We start from the raw sequence: 20,265 nt of genomic DNA on the forward strand, positions 1-20,265 counted from the left end.
GAACAAGCACAAATCAGAAAGGTGGTTTTACAAAACAGATTGGCTTTAGATATTCTGACAGCTGCACAAGGAGGAACTAGTACCATTATTCATACCCAATGCTGTACATATATGCCTAATATGAGCCCTAATGTTATTCACTTTACTAAACACATGAACAAGATGACTGGGGCTTTAGATATTCCTGAAGCCTCAACTGCCTCATTTGGGGAGATGTTAACTAGGGCCCCATGGTGGAAAACTATCTTTCTTACAATAATTCTGATTGTTTTGTTTTTGCTGTTTGCTCCCTGCTTCTGTAACTGTGTAACTGGATTCGTTTCTAGTTGCATGAAAGCTTTTAAGTTACAAATGACTGTGTTAGGGGAAGCACACTGAAACCGCCCACCCTGGCCAGGCACCATAGTAACTATTTGCATGAGTTGTTTTATGACAGGAGATCCTGATAAGGAATACGGAACTAATGAGCCACCACCAACCTGAAGAGTTCGGGAAAGGTCGAAAGGAGACACTGAGTGTCTCTCCATGTCCCAGAATCCCTCTCGCTAGCATCCATCTTGGCTGAGTGATGCGTGCACCACCAGGAAAGACTCCGAATTAGAATGATTGGCCAAAGACCACCTGGAAACTAATCTCATCACCATAAAACCCGAGACTGCAGGCCACGTGCAGAGCAGTTCTCCTGGGTTCCCTTACCCTACTGCTCTCCACCCAAGTACCCTTCCCAATACAATCTCTTGCTTTGTCAGCACGTATGTCTCCTTGGACAATGCATTTCCAAGTGTTAGACAAGAGCACAGTTTCGGGCCCTGGAAGGGGTCCCCCTTCCTGCAATAGTTGCTCAAACTCCTGCTACTGCTGCAGCTTCTTCCAAATACTATTTGCGGGCCCTGGATCAGACATCTTCGGTATGAGGGTTAAGAGAATATGTTGCCTCACCAATTTAGGGACATCGCCCCTTGTCAGCTCAGAAGCAGTTATGGAACGAGAACGATGCCCCTTGTCCCTAGGCAACATAATTCTTCTAAAAGAAAAGGGGGGAATGAGAGGGTAACAGGCAGGAAGGCCAGGGGTCTCCAAATGGAGAAAATAGGCTGCAAGTGTCAGACATTTTTATCTCTCTTAAGCGGCAGGAGGAAACAAACTAGCGATATTTTTTTCCTTCTCTATACAAATTTAAAAGGAGATTTCTCTTAACATACTGTATTGCCATAATGACACCTGGTTTCACCTGAAGTTAACTATTCTCAAACCTTGAGGTAACCAATCCATTTTTCTTATGGAAATGATTGTCTCAAGCTACGTGAATGGACTACGCATTTACCCCAGACTCTGTCTTCAAGTCAGTTCCGCCTAATGGCTTAGAACCTACTTCACAAACCAGTATGTTATACTCAGATATTGTTCCCCTAATCTATGTAAACAAAACTATTTGTATGGTAATCTGCCCTTCTAAAAGATTCAAGTTAATCATTTTATGGCCTGGGATGAATCATCTGGTGCCAAGATTATCCCAAAATGCATCTTATGGATGAGGGGCCTGGTGCCATTCTGAGTTTTAAAACCTTCCTTTCCTTCATTAACAGACTGCTAGTGACTATAGTGGCACCCCACTCCAGTACTCTTGCCTGGAAAATCCCATGGATGGTGGAGCCTGGTAGGCTGCAGTCCATGGGGTCACTAAGAGTCAGACACGACTGAGCAACTTCACTTTTACTTTCATGCATTGGAGAAGGAAATGGCAACCCATGCCAGTATTCTTGCCTGGAGAATCCCAGGGACAGAGGAGCCTGTTGGGCTGCCGTCTATGGGGTCGCACAGAGTCGGACACGACTGACACGATTTAGCAGCAGCAGGAGCCCCCCCATTCTGAACCTTCCACCTCCCTCCTCACCAGATCTCTCTGGTTGTTCCAGAGCACTGGCTTTGGGTGCCCTGCTTTGTGCATCGAACTTGCACTGATCATTCTGTTTTACATATGGTAATTTACATGTTTCAGTGCTATTCTCTCAAATCATCCCACCCTCACCCTCAACTTCTCCCTGAGTCCAAAAGTCTGTTCTTTACATCTGTGTCTCCCTTTGTTGCCCTGCGTGTAGGATCACTGGTACCATCTTTCTAAATTCCATATACATGCATTAATATACAGTATTTGTCTTTCTCTTTCTGACTTATTTCACTCTGTATAATAGGCTCTAGGTTCATCGACCTCATTAGAACTGATAAACGAGGTGACGCTTTTGCTAAGTATGGCACAAAATAGTCTAAGATGAATTACTACTAACCAGAGAAAATTTCAAATGTATGAGATGAAGGGAAGAAAGCACTCAGGCAAGGAATGAATCTGAAAAAAATTGAATTATTTTTAATCTAAAAATCTGGCGCCAAAGTTTTAAAAAAATGGAGAATAATCATATTTAGAAAAGGATGATATGAATAGAATACTGGAAACTAAAAAAGCTTATTTCTGAAGTTAAAAATGAGTACAGAAACTGAATGAATTAAGACCTATTCCAAGCTACAAGAAGCACCATACATAAAGAAAGGAGAAAATGTGAATCCGTTTTTTTAAAAAAAGTGTTCCTTTAAAAATGCTACCCAATAATGATACAGTGGATAAGAATCTGCTTGACAATGCAGGGGACATGGGTTCTATCCCTGGTTCAGGAAGATCCCACAAGTACAAGCAACTAAGTCTGTGCACAACTATTGAGCCTGTGCTTTAGATCCTGGGAGCCGCAACTCCTGAGCCCACTGCACAGAACCGAAGACAGCACAGCCAAAAAAATATAAAAAACAGCTACCACAGAGTGACTCTCTAGAGTCAGTCATTTCTTGCCCCAGGTCTCTTCTTCTGTGACCTGTCTCATGATAGGACAAGGGAAGGGGGTCATTCGCAACTCAGTGAATCAAGCCACTGCCCCAGGCTGAACAGGATTTGCAAATGAAAGTCATCTTCTACCACAAATAATAAAAAAAGACACAAGCCTTATAGACAGGACTTTTGAAATTTTCATCCTCCTCTGTATAACTAAAAAAATCATCTTTATCCAAACAACTGGCCACACCTGGATCGAGCTTACCCCTCTGTTCACCTATCTCCCTATTTCATCTGGGTCTTGGTGTCTCTTTTTCTCCCCCTCTGCTCTCCTGCTGCTCCTGTCCTATTTCCTCCCTCACACGTGTCCTGTCCCAGGCTGCTACAATTCGTTCCCCCTCGAAATGCTCTCTCTCTCCAACCTTCCTGAGTCTTTCAAAAATCCATACCTATGTCTGCCTCTTTCTTCCCCCATTTCGGCTCCCTCTCTGCGCTCCAGATTACTCCTCTTCTCTCGCTGTGACTCTCCCTGCCTCCCCACTCCCTGGCAGGCCATGTGGCTATGCTTCCTTCCAGCCCTTTCTTCCTCTGCTCCTTACCCTTTGGCCTCTTTCTCCCCTAGCACCATGATAAAACCGGCCACCTCAGATTGAGACTTGAACCCTTGTGGCGGGACTCCAACCGGGTGAAAACACAACTCGGGACTTTAACCCAAGAGGCCTGGACTCAAACCCGGCCAAAACCCAGTTAGGGCTCTCGACCTCTGACGCCCTCATCGCCCTTCGCCTCCCCGCTCCCATCACTGAGACAGGGCAGTTCTCCCTGTGCTGTTTTCCAGTCCCTGGAGATCTGGCTTTCTAATTTACTAATACTTCTCTATTTTACAGCACTGGCTGTCACATGGCTGGTCCAGGTCACCTACCCTACGCGGGGTGAAGGAACGGGCTGACGGGAAAGGGGGGCCTGCGGGGCAGAAGGAGCGGCCTGAGGAGACGAGAGGACAGAGGGGCTGGGCGAGAGGGGGCTCAGGAGCGGGCGGGCTCTCCGGAACCCCGGGACCAGGCAGAGGGCGCAGCCTCTCCGCGAGCGGGGGCGACGGGCTCTGCCTCCAGGGGTCGAAAAGGCGACGCGGCGGGCGCGACTCCAACTCGCGAGAGAGGGCTTTACTTGGCGAGGCCAGAGATAAAAAAGGGTTTTAAGCAGGAAAATGTCGCCAGAGGCGGTGTCTACGCGCACCGAGGCCCGAAACCACCTCAGCAACACTTAAATCCCAAACGAAAAGATAACTGGGCCGCAGCGGCAGCGTCTATCCGGGGCCGAGCACCGGGTGCCGGGGATTTCAGGTCGCCGAGAATTCCCACACCCTGAGGACGAGTGAGCGGGGCGGAGGTGGGGGTTGGAGGGGTGGCGAGCTCTGCAAACTTACTCTAGAAGGAAGCTTAGGCGCCGCTCGGGGAACTCGGCTCCGCGCTCTCCAACTTCCGACTCTGTGGGGAAGGGCTTTTGTATTAGAGCTTCCGACCAGGAGCGGGAAGAGCAGCCGCCGTGCGCACTGCTCCTGGGAGGGGCGGGCCGCGGAGGGGGCGGGGCCTGTTACCTTGACAGCAATAAGTTACCGTCTGTAACACTGCTCAGGTAAAAGTTTCAAGTTACGTCGGAAGACGAGATACTTCCTCTTAAGACTAAAAGGGTTTATTCTCAATAAAAAGCTGTTTTTCACAGGATGTTGTCCTCCGATCCTGCTAGTGAGGCTGAAACAATGCAGGGATCTGGGAACTTGGGCAGTTATAGGACTAGTCTCTATATTACAAAACTCTGCCTGGGTAGAAATGGGCTATTCCCTACTCATACCCTACAAAACGGCAAACTTTGCACAGTGCCGAGTTCAACAAACTCAGGGTCAGTACCTGGGTGTCTGAGATGGAGGACTTAAGGGATGTGATCATTTGGGTCACTAAGCACAGCCTTTTAAGAGCAAGACACTTTAAATGATTATAAACTGCATTATTGTTTCTTTTATCCAACGTGTTTTAATTACTTCCCTTTCTAAACCCAACTCTTTAAACAGTGACATACAGGGGGTTGTATAAGCAACTCTTACAAAGATAAATATCATTGTGTAAGTTTAAGCTACAGAGAAAAATTAACTGATACGTATACTGTGAAACGATTATCACAATAAGTTTGCCTAGCATCCATAACTTCATATAGATAACTTAAAAATTATTCTTGACAGTGGATTCACCAATGATTTATGAGATACAACACCAAAAGCTGATGCCAACAAAATAAAAAGAGATAAACTGCACACATCCTAATTATCAAATATTGTGCAGTAAACCATCCTCAGCAGTGAAAAAAACAATGTAAACTATAATACAAAAAAATTGCCAATCATACATTCATAATAGCTTAACATCAAGAATACATGCTACTACTGCTGCTGCTAAGTCACTTCAGTTGTGTCCGACTCTGTGCGACCCCATAGACGGCAGCCCACCCAGGCTCCCTCGTCCCTGCAATTCTTTAGGCAAGAACACTGGAGTGGGTTGCCATTTCCTTCTCCAATGCAAGAAAGCGAAAAGTGAAAGTGAAGTCGCTCAGTCGCAACCCCATGGAATGCAGCCTTCCAGGCTCCTCCGTCCATGGGATTTTCCAGGCAAGAGTACTGGAGTAGGGTGCCATTGCCTTCTCCATAATACATAAAGAACTGTAAAAAGTACTGATCACCAATTCCACCATGGGGTGGGGGCGGTTTCTTAACCAACCAGCCCACATATTGCAAATAAAATACAAAGAGTAGGGTACTCTTTCTGCCCCCTTCTGATGCCTATGTCAGAGCTTTCTCTATCTCCTTTATTCTTTAATAAAACTTAAAAAAAAATACAAAGAGTAACATAAAATAGAAACAATGACAAAAATAAGACAATCATTTATAATGCATACAAATATTAAAAAAGGAAAGTAGCTATGCCTTGAAAAAAAAAATGAAGTTATCACTGAAGTTATCACTCCCCTACATAAGCTCTGTCATTAAGTTGCTACAAAATTAAGTGTGGAGGCAGAATGATCAAGAGCACCCAGGTGACAAGCATGCAGCATCAGCAACAGTTTAGTCAACAGCCTCACAACTATGAGGGTGTGAACCTGGACAGTACCCTGTCAGGAGAAGTTCCTACACCTCTTGGTGAGGCTCAAAGGGCATGGTGATAGTACACGTGAACAACACTATCACAGTGCCCTTCACGCAGGCTTCTCTGACATCACTCAAAGCCAGAAAAAGATGTACAGGTCAAGGTCTTCAGATACTTTCTCATATCACAGAACACGCTGACCACTATACTAAGCAGCTTCAAGTGGTAATTCTGTATGCAGCAGGAAAATATTACAACCAATACGGGAAAGTATTCTCCTTTAAAAATTTTCTCTTATCCAGTAAACCCACACCACAGAGAGTCCATGAGGAGCTGCCCCTTAAACACAGGCGGATTACCACAGCAAAGAAACTGGACATGACTTCACACCCTAGGGCCACATACTTTCAAATCAAATTTAAAAGGAAAAATTATACAAACTAAGGAGAAAGCAAAGTCAGGAAGAGTCTACACTCCCAAACTAGATAGACCAGTACAAGAGTGGAAAACTATGAGATGTGGGGGTCTCATATCCTAAGACCTTGAGATGGGACTATTTGGTCCACCCAGAGATGCCAAGCTAAGAGCCTGAAAGATTCACACGTATTCCCTTTGTTGGACTGCTGTCCTTATAGTTTTCCTAAGTAACAGGCACAGAAGATCCAATCCACCAGCTTATTCCACACACCCTGACATGTATGGCAGCAAAAGGAGACCAGCAGAAACGGCTGAGCGATCTCAAGAGGCAGACAGGGACTAAGACAGTTCATTACAGGTTCTGAGGTGCCAGATAAAATTAAAGAGCAGCCAGTACTTTCCCATTTGCCGATTCTATCTCCCAAATATGACAACTGCGATGAAAGCAACACCGGATCAGGGGTTAGACGCTTGGGGCATCAGCTCTGATCTATATGGACTAAGAATTGAGTAGCCAATACATCCAAGCCCACAAAGAGAGAAGAGGGGGCAAGGCAGCCCACCTCATGCTCCTCACGCTCAAGAACAACCAGCTCACAGCAGGGAGATGGCAAGTGTTGTGGATACAAACCTTGCCTTTATGTCTGATGGAGCTGCAGCACCATGGGCGGGTGAAAGAACACATGATACATGTTGAAGGACAGGCTGAGGACTCGGGGAAAGGTTAAGCTTCCTCTGGGACTTTAATAAACAAACTTCTCTTTGGCCAAAGATCCGAGAGAGTCAATTCCTAGGTAGGTTGAGAAGTCTGGGGTACCCGAGGAGGAGAAAGGGGTCTGGGGCTTTTGAAGGATAGATAGTGTTCTGGAATTCTCAAGGAGGAGAAAAGGACAAACTTTTTTCTTTAAGCCCAAAGCTGATGATTACACAACAAAACAACTCCGCTTAAACTCTGTACTAAGCTGAGACACTACTTTGCCAACAAAGGTCCGTCTAGTCAAGGGTATGGTCTTTCCAGTGGTCATGCATGGATGTGAGAGTTGGACTGTGAAGAAAGCTGAGTGCAGAAGAACTGATGCTTTTGAACTGTGGTGTCCTTGAGAGTCCCTTGGACTGCAAGGAGATCCAAACAGTGCATTCTAAAGGAGATCAGTCCTGGGTGTTCATTGGAAGGAATGATGCTAAAGCTGAAACTTCAATACTTTGGCCACCTCATGCGAAGAGTTGACTCATTGGAAAAGACTTTGATGCTGGGAGGGATTGGGGGCAAGAGGAGAAGGGGACGACTGAGGATGAGATGGCTGGATGGCATCACCGACTCGATGGACATGAGTTTGAGTGAACTCCGGGAGTTGGTGATGGACAGGGAGGCCTGGCGTGCTGCAATTCATGGGGTCGCAAAGAGTCAGACAAGACTGAGCGACTGCACTGAACTGAAGATAATATAACAACAATGTGTCCTGCTTGAGGACAGGTTTCTCCTTCTTGAGAACCTTCTGACGAATCCTGTCATCTTGAAGTGTAAATTCTGGGCATGGGTCTCGTAAGAGCTTTACAACCTTGAGACATTCTTTTGACTTACTGTAATAACCAATTAAGAAACTATATAACTCCCTTGCTAAGACTAGCGAGGGGGGGCATTCTCCATCCCCCTTCTGATGTCTACGTCAGAAGCTTTCTCTGTCCCATTTCATACTTTAATAAAACTCTGCTACACAAAGGTTCTTGAGTGCTCAAGCCTGGTCCCTGGTCCCAAAACTATATCTTCTTCCGAGATCATGAAACTGACCTTGTTCATCGAAAGCTCTCATCTCTATGTACCATTACAAGAGGTTTCCAACCACTATTAATGTTGTACTTTCCTCTCTGCCCTGAGATCTCATCTCTGTTCACCCTTTTGATACATTCCCGTTCATTTGGGGGTTTTGCTTGTTTTCAAAACAAGTATCTCAGACTAAAATATACGATGTATGAAACGAGCACACCTAACATTGTTCTCAATGGTGAAAGACTGAAAACTTTTCCTCTGAGATTGGGAAGAAGGCAAGGACGTGCACTCTGCATCACTGTTCAACAAAGGACTGAAACCCCTAACCAGAGCAATTAGACAAGAAAAAGAAATCAAAGCTTCCCAAAGTGAAAAATTAGAAACTTACCTTCTTCCCTAGAGGACAATGTCTTTTATTTATAAACTGTAGATTCCACACAGACACAAAACCCCCTGCCACATCAAATAGCAATTTTAGCAAACTTGCAGGATACAAAAGTCAACGTGCAAATCAGCTGCATTTCTATACACAATGAACAATGTAAAAAGAAAACCACATAACAATTTTATTTACTATTGCTTTAAAAATGGATGAAATATTTAGGAACAATTCATCAAGGAGGTGAAACATATACACTAAAAACGACTTAATCATTTCTAAAAGAATTCCAAAATAAATAAATCTAGTAGTCATGGACTGGAAATCTCAGCATTCTATATTTCCAAGTTACTCAAAGTGTTCCACAGATTTAATGAATTCATTATGAAACATACAATAGAAATGTTTGCAGAAATAGAAAAAACTTGCCAGAAGTCATAAAGAATCTCAAGGGGACCACAAACTGCAAAAATACTCTTCAATAAGTACAAAGACGAAAGATGACATCTGCCCTTTTTAAAATTTCAAGCCTACCACAATATAATCCAGGTGGTGTAGTACTGGCATAAACACGGATTTATACACAAATGAGCAGAAAACAATGCTCAGAAATAACTATTTGCATATATTTAAAATCTAATGACAAGGATGCTAAGAAAACCCAGTGCAAAAAAGACAGCTGCCATAACAAATGGTGAATCTATGGGTTAAACAATGAAGAGGAAACCCCACCTGCATCAAAAGTAAAAACATCTCTGTGCCAAACCACAAAATGAACACAGTGAAAAGACGAAATCTCAAGAATGAAGGCAATGTAAGTGAATTTCCAGCTCTCAGAGACTTAGATTCATGTCCCAGTTTCAAACAGATGATGGAATAGCACACTCTCTATCACTGATACCTGATTCTGAACTTTCCATCCCATTTCCAATCAAGATTTTGAAGTCAGTGACTCACTCACTTAGCTTCAATTACCTTAGAACAAATTTCCCTTTTTAGGTCTACTTCCAGATTTTACCAGGTACTGTGCATGTTAATAACTGACTTCCACCCACATCTTCTTAATGCTGATTGACAAAGAGCAGACTGCACAGCCAGAAGGACCTGAGGCAATCCCTGCTGCCCAACAGCACTGAGACCCCTTCTCAAACTTGTGGGTGTGAAGCCCTGCCCAGGATGGTGCCTTCCACACAGGCCACCGCGTCATGGGGAGATGGGATCTAAGTAGAGACGACAGGCCATGAGGAAAGTTCCCTGGTGAGTGTGCATGTACCAGGGTCAGGAAGGATACTTCAGAGTCAGAGATGATTAGTAAGTCCAAAGAAGGGATTTCAGGAAGGACAGAATGAGAATCAACTGAGAATATGATTTTACCTGAGAAAGAGCCATTCCTCTTTTCTTGCCTTTTTTCCTCCTCTTCCCAGCTTCTTCCTCAGACAATCTAAGTTTTTAGAAGTTGATCTGGCAAGTTGAAAACAGGCTGCTTCAGGCTTAGAATCAAAGTCCCCCCTTCCTTCGCCACAACCACAAAAACAGGAAGACCTCCCTATGTGGAACAGTCCTTTGGTGTCCACTGCCTCAGGTGGGATGCTGTTTCTGCCCTCCTATTTCTTCCCTCACACCTGTCCTGCCCCCCTCAGCAACTTGTTTCTCCTCTCGCTGCTCTTCTCCCCACCCCAACCCTTCTAATTGTCCTAAACATCTATACATCGGTCTCTTTCTTTCTCCAACTCTGCTCCCTCTCTGCCTTCTAGTCACACCCCTTCTCTCCCTGTTACACTCCCACTCTGGGGCACTGCAGGTGTCTAGGGTTACTTCCTTCTCTTCTCTTCTAGTCAACACCTATCCCTGTTTCTCTCCTAGGATCATCCCTGTCAGCCCTCCTACCGCAGACGCGGGGCCGCTGTCTCCTTGTCTCCAACTCCTGGAGATCCCACGCCTTTGTCCATTATTCTTTCACCCACCCGCTGCTTTAAGGGCTAACTCTATTTCATTGTACCATCCCTTTGCAACTGCCTCAGCCATCCTGGGCGACCCCGTCGGTTCTCATTGATTTTCACTTCTGAGTTTGCCTTTCACTCTCAGTCACTGCTTCTTCTGATCCCCCTAGCCCACGTATCTACAGAAATGATGAGTAAATGAAACGCCCGCCTATCAAAAGAGCACCTTTTCCAACGAGACGGACTCGTGACGGAAAAACACTGGGTGTCACACGTCCAGCCCAGGGGTGAGGAAAAGGGACTGACCAGGAATGGAGGCCTGCGGGGCAGAACGATCGGCTTGAGGAGACGCGAGGGCAGAGAGGCTGGGAGCCAGAGGGGTCTCGGGCCGGGCGGGCTCTCCAGAATCTCAGGACCGGGGAGAGGACGCGGCTTCTCCGGGAGCGGGGCTGTCGACGCGACCTCCAGGGGCCGACAGGGTGAGGCGGTGGAGGTGGGCGTGCCTGAATCCCCCTCGCGCCCGGGCACAGGCGTAGGTACTAACGGTTAAGTTTTCAGCAGGAAAATATCCCGAAAGGCGGTGTCTCTGTGGCCGAAAGCCGAAAAACAAACGGCAAGGACAAGCCTCAGGGCGATTTCGAACACTCGACCTGCAACCGCGGCCTCTGGGCTTGTTTGGTGTTTGCCCGCAGAACCAGCGGGACCCTGAAGATGAGCGGGGCGAGGGCAGGTTGAACAGCTAAGTGCGCTGCACACGTTTACACTAGGAGGTCCGCCCGCGACTCTCTCTCGCGGCCTTCCGCTTCCGCAGGAAACTGCGCATGCGCGGATTCCAAGGCGGAGCTTCCGGGTGGGGGGCTGGGCGGATCGCTGCAGGCGAGGGGCGGGGCGAGAAACGTCCAGGTCTGCAGAGCGAGAACAAGGCGGGGCAAGGGTCCGGGAGGAGTTTAACAGTCCTGTGATGCCCCATAAATTACAGCCTGTTTGTTTTTTTTTTTTTAATTTGTTGCCTTTAACATCTAAATAGATAGCATAGATAGCATATTCTTCTATAATTACAATATGGAAATGTCTATGAACAAAAGAAACTTTTTGTCATCTGTTGAGGAAAGAACAGTGGTAGTAGTGAAAGTCGCTCAGTCGTGTCCGATTCTGCGACCCCATGGTGTATACAATCCAGGGAATTCTCCAGGCCAGAATACTGGAGTGGGTAGTCTTTCCCTTCTGCGTGGGATCTTCGCAAGCCAGGGATCTAACCCTGGTCTCCCGCATTGCAGGCGGATTCTTTACCAGCTGAGCCACAAGGAAGCCCCTGTTAGTAAGATTCATCCAGTGTTTTAGCAACAAGATCTAAGCAGCCAGGGTATGGTCAGTGTTTGGGGACAGACATAAAAAAAATCTGCAATCCATGCATAGCTTTGATTTCTTCTTTTAGTGCCTATTGTCTGCTGGACAGTTCTCTTCTCCTTAAACTCTTCCCATTTAATTTGAATTTTATACATTCCCCCACAGCCTCCTGGAAAATTTGAGGATTTGGGTCACTTTGAGCTTCCCCTCGGGGTGCTAGGAAAACATGCGCTGGGCACAGTGGGGAACTGGACACAGTGGATAAGAGGAAGCTGGCGGGTTCTGTGGACCAGAGGCACTGCTGCGGCGGGGCTCCACGCTGCCACACCAGCAGAGGCGGCCGGCCTTCCCAGGTAGCTGTGTCATCCCGTTACACTTTTAAGGCAAAAGCTTATAACATTGGAGACCAGTATATTGGAAACTGGGATATGTCCTCCTAACAGGTAGAAAAGTTTCCATGACGATTTTATTTTCCTTTTTAAAAATTTTTGAAATTACGAAAGAATGACAACACATTTACATGAGGCTTTGAAAGTAGTTACAGACAGTTCCAATACATATTACAATTTTTTAAGTAGGCAAATTAAGGTTTTTAATTGGAACTTCAATATTAAACTCTCAAAAATTAATAGAATGGACAGGGAAGTAGGATATACTAGAACTGAAAAGAATTGTGAACCAATTCAACCTGATTAAGACTTATACACTTTTCACACAAGAGCAGGATACAAATTTTATTCAAGTTCCCATAGACTATTGACCAGGAGACACTGGAACATGACATAAAACAAGGTGCAAAAGTTTCATGGCCTAAATAAAGAGTATTGAAATCATACAGGGCCTGCTTTCTTATTACTGTGAAACTATGTGAGAAATCAATACTAAAAGGTATTTGAAAATAAACCACATATTTTCAAGTGCAATAAATAAATAAATGTTTTTGTCTGCAGGTTCTTGCCTGTCCTGCTCCCGGCAATTCAGGGGTTCGGAACCTGGGTCTCCAAAGAATTCCTGTAGTACGGTAAGTGGATGCAGACCATTTCCTCCCATTAGAATAATTTACACATCTTAAGAAAACAAGAAATTTTTCTGGATTTCTTTCTGTACTGAAAACTAAGATAAGAAATACAAAACTATCCCTGGGGAAAATGTGCCATTTTACAGTGACTTCCTGTATAACAACTTTTCCTCTTTGTTCCTCATTCAGCTGGAAGGCCAAACACCACATGGCTCAGTTCCAGAGACACAAGGTCAAAACCTATAGTCTGAGACTGGAGGACTAAGGTTTTTGATGGGAACTTCCAATCAGTACCTTTTTTTTTGTTTTGAAATTGACAAAGTTTCTAACCATTGCTTTAAAAAGAACAATTTTCGTTGATCTGTTGCTAAGTCGATTCTGAGTCTTCGCAACTCCATGAACTGCAGCATACCAGGCTTCCCTGTCCTTCACTATCTCCCAAGGTTTTCTCAAACTTGTGTTCATTGAGTGAGTAATGCCATCCAACCATCTCATCCTCTGTCACCCTCTTCTCCTGCCTGCAATCTTTCCCAGCATCAGGGTCTTTTCCATTGAGTCCACTCTTTGCATCATGTGGCCAAAAAGAGCAATACATCTTTAAAAATTGATGAAAACCACATTGTTCCTTTAGTACACATTCTAAGCTTCTACTGCTCTCCACACAACAGGCCAATAACTGAGAGACAAGTTGCTGGGGCGGGAATAATGACTTTATTCAGAAAGTCAGCAAATGGAAAATATGGTGGACTGTACCCCCAAAACCATCTTATCTGAGTTAGAACTCAGTCACCTTGTATACTAAAAGAACAGGGAGCAAAGTCAAGTCAAATTCCCTTGAACCTAAGGAATCAGTTAAGTAACAGAGCATAAAAGTACATCAATAAGAGTTCCCTGAGCAAACTATAATAACATCAGGAATTTGAAGAGCAATGGAAGGCCTTAAAAGGTCATTGTATAGGGTCACTCCTCAACCCCTCCCCCACACACAATATCAATAATCTTATTACTGTTTAAATCATTCCTGTGCTGGGGTAGAAAAAAATTTAAGGCTGCATAATATGTTTAAGATATAATTTCAACTGTTAAAAAGTACAAAGCTTATTTATGAGATGATGTTTTGTAATAAAACCATGGAGTGCATATCCATGCACACATGCATGCACATGTAAACACACAATTGACTGAAATGAAGAGTTGCCTCTTGACACATTTTTAAATCATTTTCCCATGATCACTTTTAGTCATATGTATTTCAGCATCTCTGGGGCCATGAAAATGAATCAACTGTACTTAAGTGTGTCAATACTACCTTTTTTAAAAAGCTTGTTTATTTATTTAGGTTGTGCTGGTCTTTCTTACTTTGTCTGGCTTATTCTAGTTGCACTGAGCGGGGGATACTCTGTAGTTGTGGTGAGTGGGCTTCTCACCACAATGACATCTTTTGTTACAGAGAACAGGTTGTAGGTGAACTGCAGGCACAAGGCTTCTGTAGTTGCAACACATGGGGTCTGCAGTTTTGGCTCACAGGCTCGAGCATGGGCTCAGTAGTTGTGGTGGATGGGCTTAGTTACTCCCGGGCATGCGGAATCTTCTCGGACCAGGGAGATCAAACCCATATCCCCTGCACTGGCAGGCACATTCTTATCCACTGTACCAACAGGGACATCTCAACTCTAATACTATATTAGTTAAAAAAAAAAAGTAGTAGACATATAAGAATATATATATATAGAATACTTTGAGTCCAATCTCTATAAAATACCTATATTCAAAAATAATATGAGGGCATCTCTCCTGGCACAATGGTAAAGAATCCACCCACAAATGCGGAAGACATGGGTTCTGCTCCAGGATAGTGCCACATGCCTCGGGGCAACTAAGACCAAGTGACACAACTACTGAGCCTGTGCTGTAACGCCCAAGGGCCCAAACTACAAGGCCCACGTGCTGAAACTACTGAAGCCCAAGCATCATACAGCCCATGCTCTACAACAAGACACAACGGGAATCCCATGCACCAGGACTAGAGAACAGCCCCCACTGCTGGCAACTAGAGGAAAGACCAAGCAGCAACAAAGACCCAGAACACATAAATAAATAATTGTTGTAAAACAATGACTTTATTCTCAGTTAATTTTAGGTATGTAGTTATTAACAAAAAACAAAGTTTATTTGTTAATTCCACAATAAAACAATGAACCAAGGTTAGAATTGGGGACTTCCCTGGCAGTCCCGTGGTTAAGACCTCGCACTTCCATTTCTGGAGTTTCAGGTTCAATCCATACTCAGGGAACTAAAATTCTGCAAGCTGCACCATGTGTCAAAGAAGACAAAAAAATACCAGTAAACTTGGATTTCATAGTGAAAAATAGATGATGGAATGAAAAGCTCCCTAGCCCTGAAGTCTCTTTCTGCACTTTACATTCCATTCTCAAACACCAAGATTTTCAAGGAGGTCCTCATTTAGCTTTAAATGTACTATAAATAGTCAGGACTGATTTCCCCTTATTGGCCTCTTTTCCAGATTTTACCACGTATTCTGAGTGTTAATACCTGATGTCCACATGCAGCTTCTTAATTCTGGTTGACAGAGAGCAGACAGTGCATCCAGATGGGCCCTAAGCAAACTTGCTGTCCAACAGCACTGAGACCCTGTCTCCAACTGGTCGGTGAGAAGCCCTGCCCAGGACGGTGCCCAGGGGAGCCTCCTCACAAGGGCCAGGTCACCAGGTCATGGGGAGATGGGATCTAAGTGGAGGTGACAGGCCCTGAGGGAAGGCCCTAGGTGAGTGTGCATGTACAGGGGACAGACAGGATACTCCAAAGTCAGACATGATTATCGAGTCCAGAGAAAGCCATTTCAGGAAGGACAGACTGAGAATCACTCAGAATATGACACCTGAGAAAGAGCCATTCCTGACTCTTTTTCTCCCCTCTTCCAGGTTTTTTCTCAGGCCATCCTGCAGAGGTTGATACGGAAAGTTGAAAACATGCTGTTTAATACCTACAATCAACATTCTCCCTTCCTAAGCCCCAACTATACATACAGGGAAGCCCTCCATGGGGAACAGACAGTCCTCTGTGCTCACTGTCTCAGGAGAGACTCAGGACAGTCAATTCCAGCTCAGAAACCAACACAGGAGCTTTCCCACACTTTCCCTCAGATCACACTCCCCTCCTGGTGAGGCCTCATGTACACAGCAGCAGGGGCCACCTCCGCTGACCCCACGATCCCCTTCAGGTCACACAGCAGGCCCGGGTCCATCCCCACTCACAGCAGAGTGGCCTCCTCATCCCTGGGGCTGTTCTCAGTCTCAGAAGTGGAGCCTAAGAGCCTTGGTTCTCAATGTTGGATCCAGATCAGATTTGCTGCACTGTGAACATAGCTGGGACTAAGACCCACACAAGTATCTAAGGATGTCTGATAGGGCAGGGGGTACCATCCAACCATTTCATCCTCTGTCCTCTCCTTCTCCTCCTGCCCTCAATCTGTCCCAGCACCAGGGTCTTTTCAAATGAGTCAGCTCTTTGCATCAGGTGGCCACAGTACTGGAGCTTCAGCTTCAACATCAGTCCTTCCAATGAGCACCCAGGGGTGATCTCTTTTAAGATGGACTGATTCAGTTCAGTTCAGTCGCTCAGTCGTGTCCAACTCTTTGCGACCCCATGAATCACAGCATGCCAGGCCTCCCTGTCTATCACCAACTCCTGAAGTTCACTAAAACTCATGTCCATCGAATCGGTGATACCATCCAGCCATCTCATCCTCTGTCATCCCCTTCTCCTCCTGCCCCCAATCCTTCCCAGCTCAGGGTCTTTTCCAATGAGTCAACTCTTCACATGTCCAAAGTATTGGAAGTTTCAGCTTCAGCATTAGTCCTTCCAATGAACACCTAGGACTGATCTCCTTTAGAATGGACTGGTTGGATCTCCTTGCAGTCCACAGGACTCTCAAGAGTCTTCTCCAACACCACAGTTCAAAACCATCAATTCTTCAGCACTCAGCTTTCTTAATAGTCCAACGCTCACGTCCATACATGCCCACTGGAAAAACCATAGCCTTGACTAGATGGACCTTTGCTGGCAAAGTATATCTCTGCTTTCCAATATACTATCTAGGTTGATCATCCTTCCAAGGAGTAAGCGTCTTTTAATTTCATGGCTACAATCACCATCTGCAGTGATTTTGGAGACCTACTCCCATTGTTTACACCTTTATATAATAGGATCAGCCAGAAGGTTTTTTTCCAGAGACTGTCCTCAAGCAGGATACATTATTGTTATATAATCCTAAGGAATGTAGAGGGACAAAAAAGTTTGTCCTTTCTTCCTGCTTGAGAATTCCAGACCCCTCTCTCCTTGGGGAACCCTAGACTTCTTATCAACCTGCCTAGGAAATGACTCTCTCAAACACTGCCAGTTTTGGTGTCAAAAAAACACCTTAGGAGAGTCATTGTCAGAATCATTAGGTTCTAACAAAGGAGAGGTTTCTAGATTTGTGCCTGCTGACAGAGGAGGAGCATTTGGAGCAGCTGGGGCATGGCTAGTAGGAAAATTTTGAAATATTTTATGTTGTTCTAATTGAGCCTTTTGTAAAGTTTTATCATCTACTTTATATTCATGCAATAAGTGTTCTGTCTGTTGTCGAATATTGGGAGTGCTAGAATTTACCTTGGAATAGCAGAATTACAGCTTTAATGAGAGCCCATAGGGGCCAGAAATCAACTGGAATATTTTTTCCCTACCTGGCGGCTCGTTCAACATTTTCATTGACCCGGTGCCAAATTTCTAGATCAAAACTGCCTTTATCAGGGAACCAAGGATTACATTTAACCACTGTTTGAAAGCAAGCCTCTATTCATTGGCATGAAACCAAAAGTCCCTGAGCTTTAAACAAATGGTGAAGTAAAGTAGAGAAATGATGGGGCTTTCTAGCAGTTTGACCCCTGTCTTAGTACTTACTGACCTCAAAAGCCCCTGAGTCACTCCATCCGAAATGCAATGTATACCAGAGTCCCTGTTTGGGCGCCACTTGTTGAATAGTAGTGGTGAAAGTGGGCACCCTGTCTTGTTCCTGACTATAGGGGAAATGCTTTCAATTTTTCACCATTGAGGATAATGTTTGCTGTGGGTTTGTCATAGATAGCTTTTATTATGTTGAGGTATGTTCCTTCTATTCTTGCTTTCTGGAGAGTTTTTATCATAAATAGATGTTGAATTTTGTCAAAGGCCTTCTCTGCATCTATTGAGATAATCATATAGCTTTTGTTTTTCAATTTGTTAATGTGGTGAATTACATTGATTGATTTGCGGATATTGAAGAATCCTTGCATCCCTGGGATAAAGCCCACTTGGTCATGATGGATGATCTTTTTCATGTGTTGCTGGATTCTGATTGCTAGAATTTTGTTAAGGATTTTTACATCTATGTTCATCAGTGATATTGGCCTGTAGTTTTCTTTTCTTTTTCTTTGTCAGGTTTTGGTATTAGGGTGATGGTGGCCTCATAGAATGAGTTTGGAAGTTTACCTTCCTCTGCAATTTTCTGGAAGAGTTTGAGTAGGATAGGTGTTAGCTCTTCTCTAAATTTCTGGTAGAATTCAGCTGTGAAGCCATCTGGACCTGGGCTTTTGTTTGCTGGAAGATTTCTGATTACAGTTTCAATTTCTGTGCTTGTGATGGGCTGTTAAGATTTTCTATTTCCTCCTGGTTCAGTTTTGGAAAGTTGTACTTTTCTAAGAATTTGCCCATTTCTTCCAAGTTGTCCATTTTATTGGCATATAATTGCTGATGATAGTCTCTTATGATCCTTTGTATTTCTGTGTTGTCTGTTTCCTGTGTTTTCTCCTGTAACTGAGATCTAATCTTACTGCATTGTGGTCAAAAAAGATGCTTGGAATGATTTCAGTTTTTTTGAACTTACCAAGGCTAGATTTATGGCCCAGGATGTGATCTATCCTGGAGAAGGTTCCGTGTGCGCTTGAGGAAAAGGTGAAATTCATTGTTTTAGGGTGAAATGTCCTATAGATATCAGTTAGGTCTAACTGGTCTATTGCATCATTTCAAGTTTGTGTTTCCTTGTTAATTTTCTGTTTAGTTGATCTATCCACAAGTGTGAGTGAGGTATTAAAGCCTCCCACTATTATTGTCTTATTGTTAATTTCCCCGTTCATACTTGTTAGCATTTGTCTTACATATTGCAGTGCTCCTATGCTGGGTGCATATATATTTATAACTGTTATATCTTCTTCTTGGATTGATCCTTTGATCATTATGTAGTGTCCTTCTTTGTCTCTTTTCACAGCCTTTGTTTTAAAGTCTATTTTATCTAATATGAGTATTGCTACTCCTGCTTTCTTTTGGTCTCTATTTGCATGGAATATCCTTTTCCAGCCCTTCACTTTCAGTCTGTATGTGTCCCCTGTTTTGAGGTGTGTCTCTTGTAGACAACATATATAGGGGTCTTGTTTTTGTATCCATTCAGCCAGTCTTTGTCTTCTGATTGGGGCATTCAACTCATTTACATTTAAGGTAATTATTGATAGTATGATCCCATTGCCATTTACTTTATTGTTTTGGGTTCGAGTTTATACACCCTTTTTGTGTTTCCTGTCTAGAGAAGATCCTTTAGCATTTGTTGGAGAGCTGGTTTGGTGGTGCTGAATTCTCTCAGCTTTTGCTTGTCTGTAAAGCTTTTGATTTCTCCTTCATATTTGAATGAGATCCTTGCTGGGTACAGTAATCTGGGCTGTAGGTTATTGTCTTTCATCACTTTAAGTATGTCCTGCCATTCCCTCCTGGCCTGAAGCTTTTCTATTGAAAGATCAGCTGTTATCCTTATGGGAATCCCCTTGTGTGTTATTTGTTGTTTTTCCTTTGCTGCTTTTAATATTTTTTCTTTGTGTTTGATCTTTGTTAATTTGATTAATATGTGTCTTGGAGTGTTTCACCTTGGGTTTATCCTGTTTGGGACTCTGTGCGTTTCTTGGACTTGGGTGGCTATTTCCTTCCCCATTTTAGGGAAGTTTTCAACTATTATCTCCTCAAGTATTTTCTCATGGTCTTTCTTTTTGTCTTCTGCTTCTGGGACTCTATGATTCGAATTTGGGGGCATTTAACATTGTCCCAGAAGTCTCTGAGATTGTCCTCATTTCTTTTAATTCGTTTTTCTTTTTTCCTCTCTGATTCATTTATTTCTACCATTCTATCTTCTACCTCACTAATCCTATCTTCTGCCTCTGTTATTCTACTATTTGTTCCCTCCAGAGTGTTTTTTATCTCATTTATTGCATTATTCATTATATATTGACTCTTTTTTATTTCTTCTAGTCCTTGTTAAACCTTTCTTGCATCTTCTCAATCCTTGTCTACAGGCTATTTATCTGTGATTCCATTTTGTTTTCAAGATTTTGGATCATTTTCACTATCATTATTCAGATTCTTT

General features: G+C 43.9%; 1 protein-coding gene across 44 annotated transcripts in view; it reads right to left on the minus strand.

The window, feature by feature from the left end:
• Positions 1–20,265, minus strand: part of LOC138419220 (zinc finger protein 665-like) — a 127,776-nt gene that overhangs the window by 44,331 nt on the left and 63,180 nt on the right. For 14 of the 44 annotated variants that reach the window (XM_069551748.1, XM_069551752.1, XM_069551745.1 and 11 more), the window contains exon 1: positions 4,245–4,392. The exons of 1 other annotated variant lie outside the window; for it this stretch is intronic. The gene's annotated coding sequence lies outside the window, so the exon portion shown is untranslated. Of the gene's footprint in view, positions 1–2,285; positions 2,345–4,244; positions 4,402–9,890; positions 9,978–10,762; positions 11,276–20,265 lie in introns of those variants that run through there. 29 more of the 44 variants (XR_011248894.1, XM_069551738.1, XM_069551742.1 and 26 more) reach the window with 8 other exon arrangements.

The sequence above is a fragment of the Ovis canadensis genome, chromosome 14 (genome assembly GCF_042477335.2).
Source record: "Ovis canadensis isolate MfBH-ARS-UI-01 breed Bighorn chromosome 14, ARS-UI_OviCan_v2, whole genome shotgun sequence".
NCBI lineage: Eukaryota > Metazoa > Chordata > Mammalia > Artiodactyla > Bovidae > Ovis > Ovis canadensis.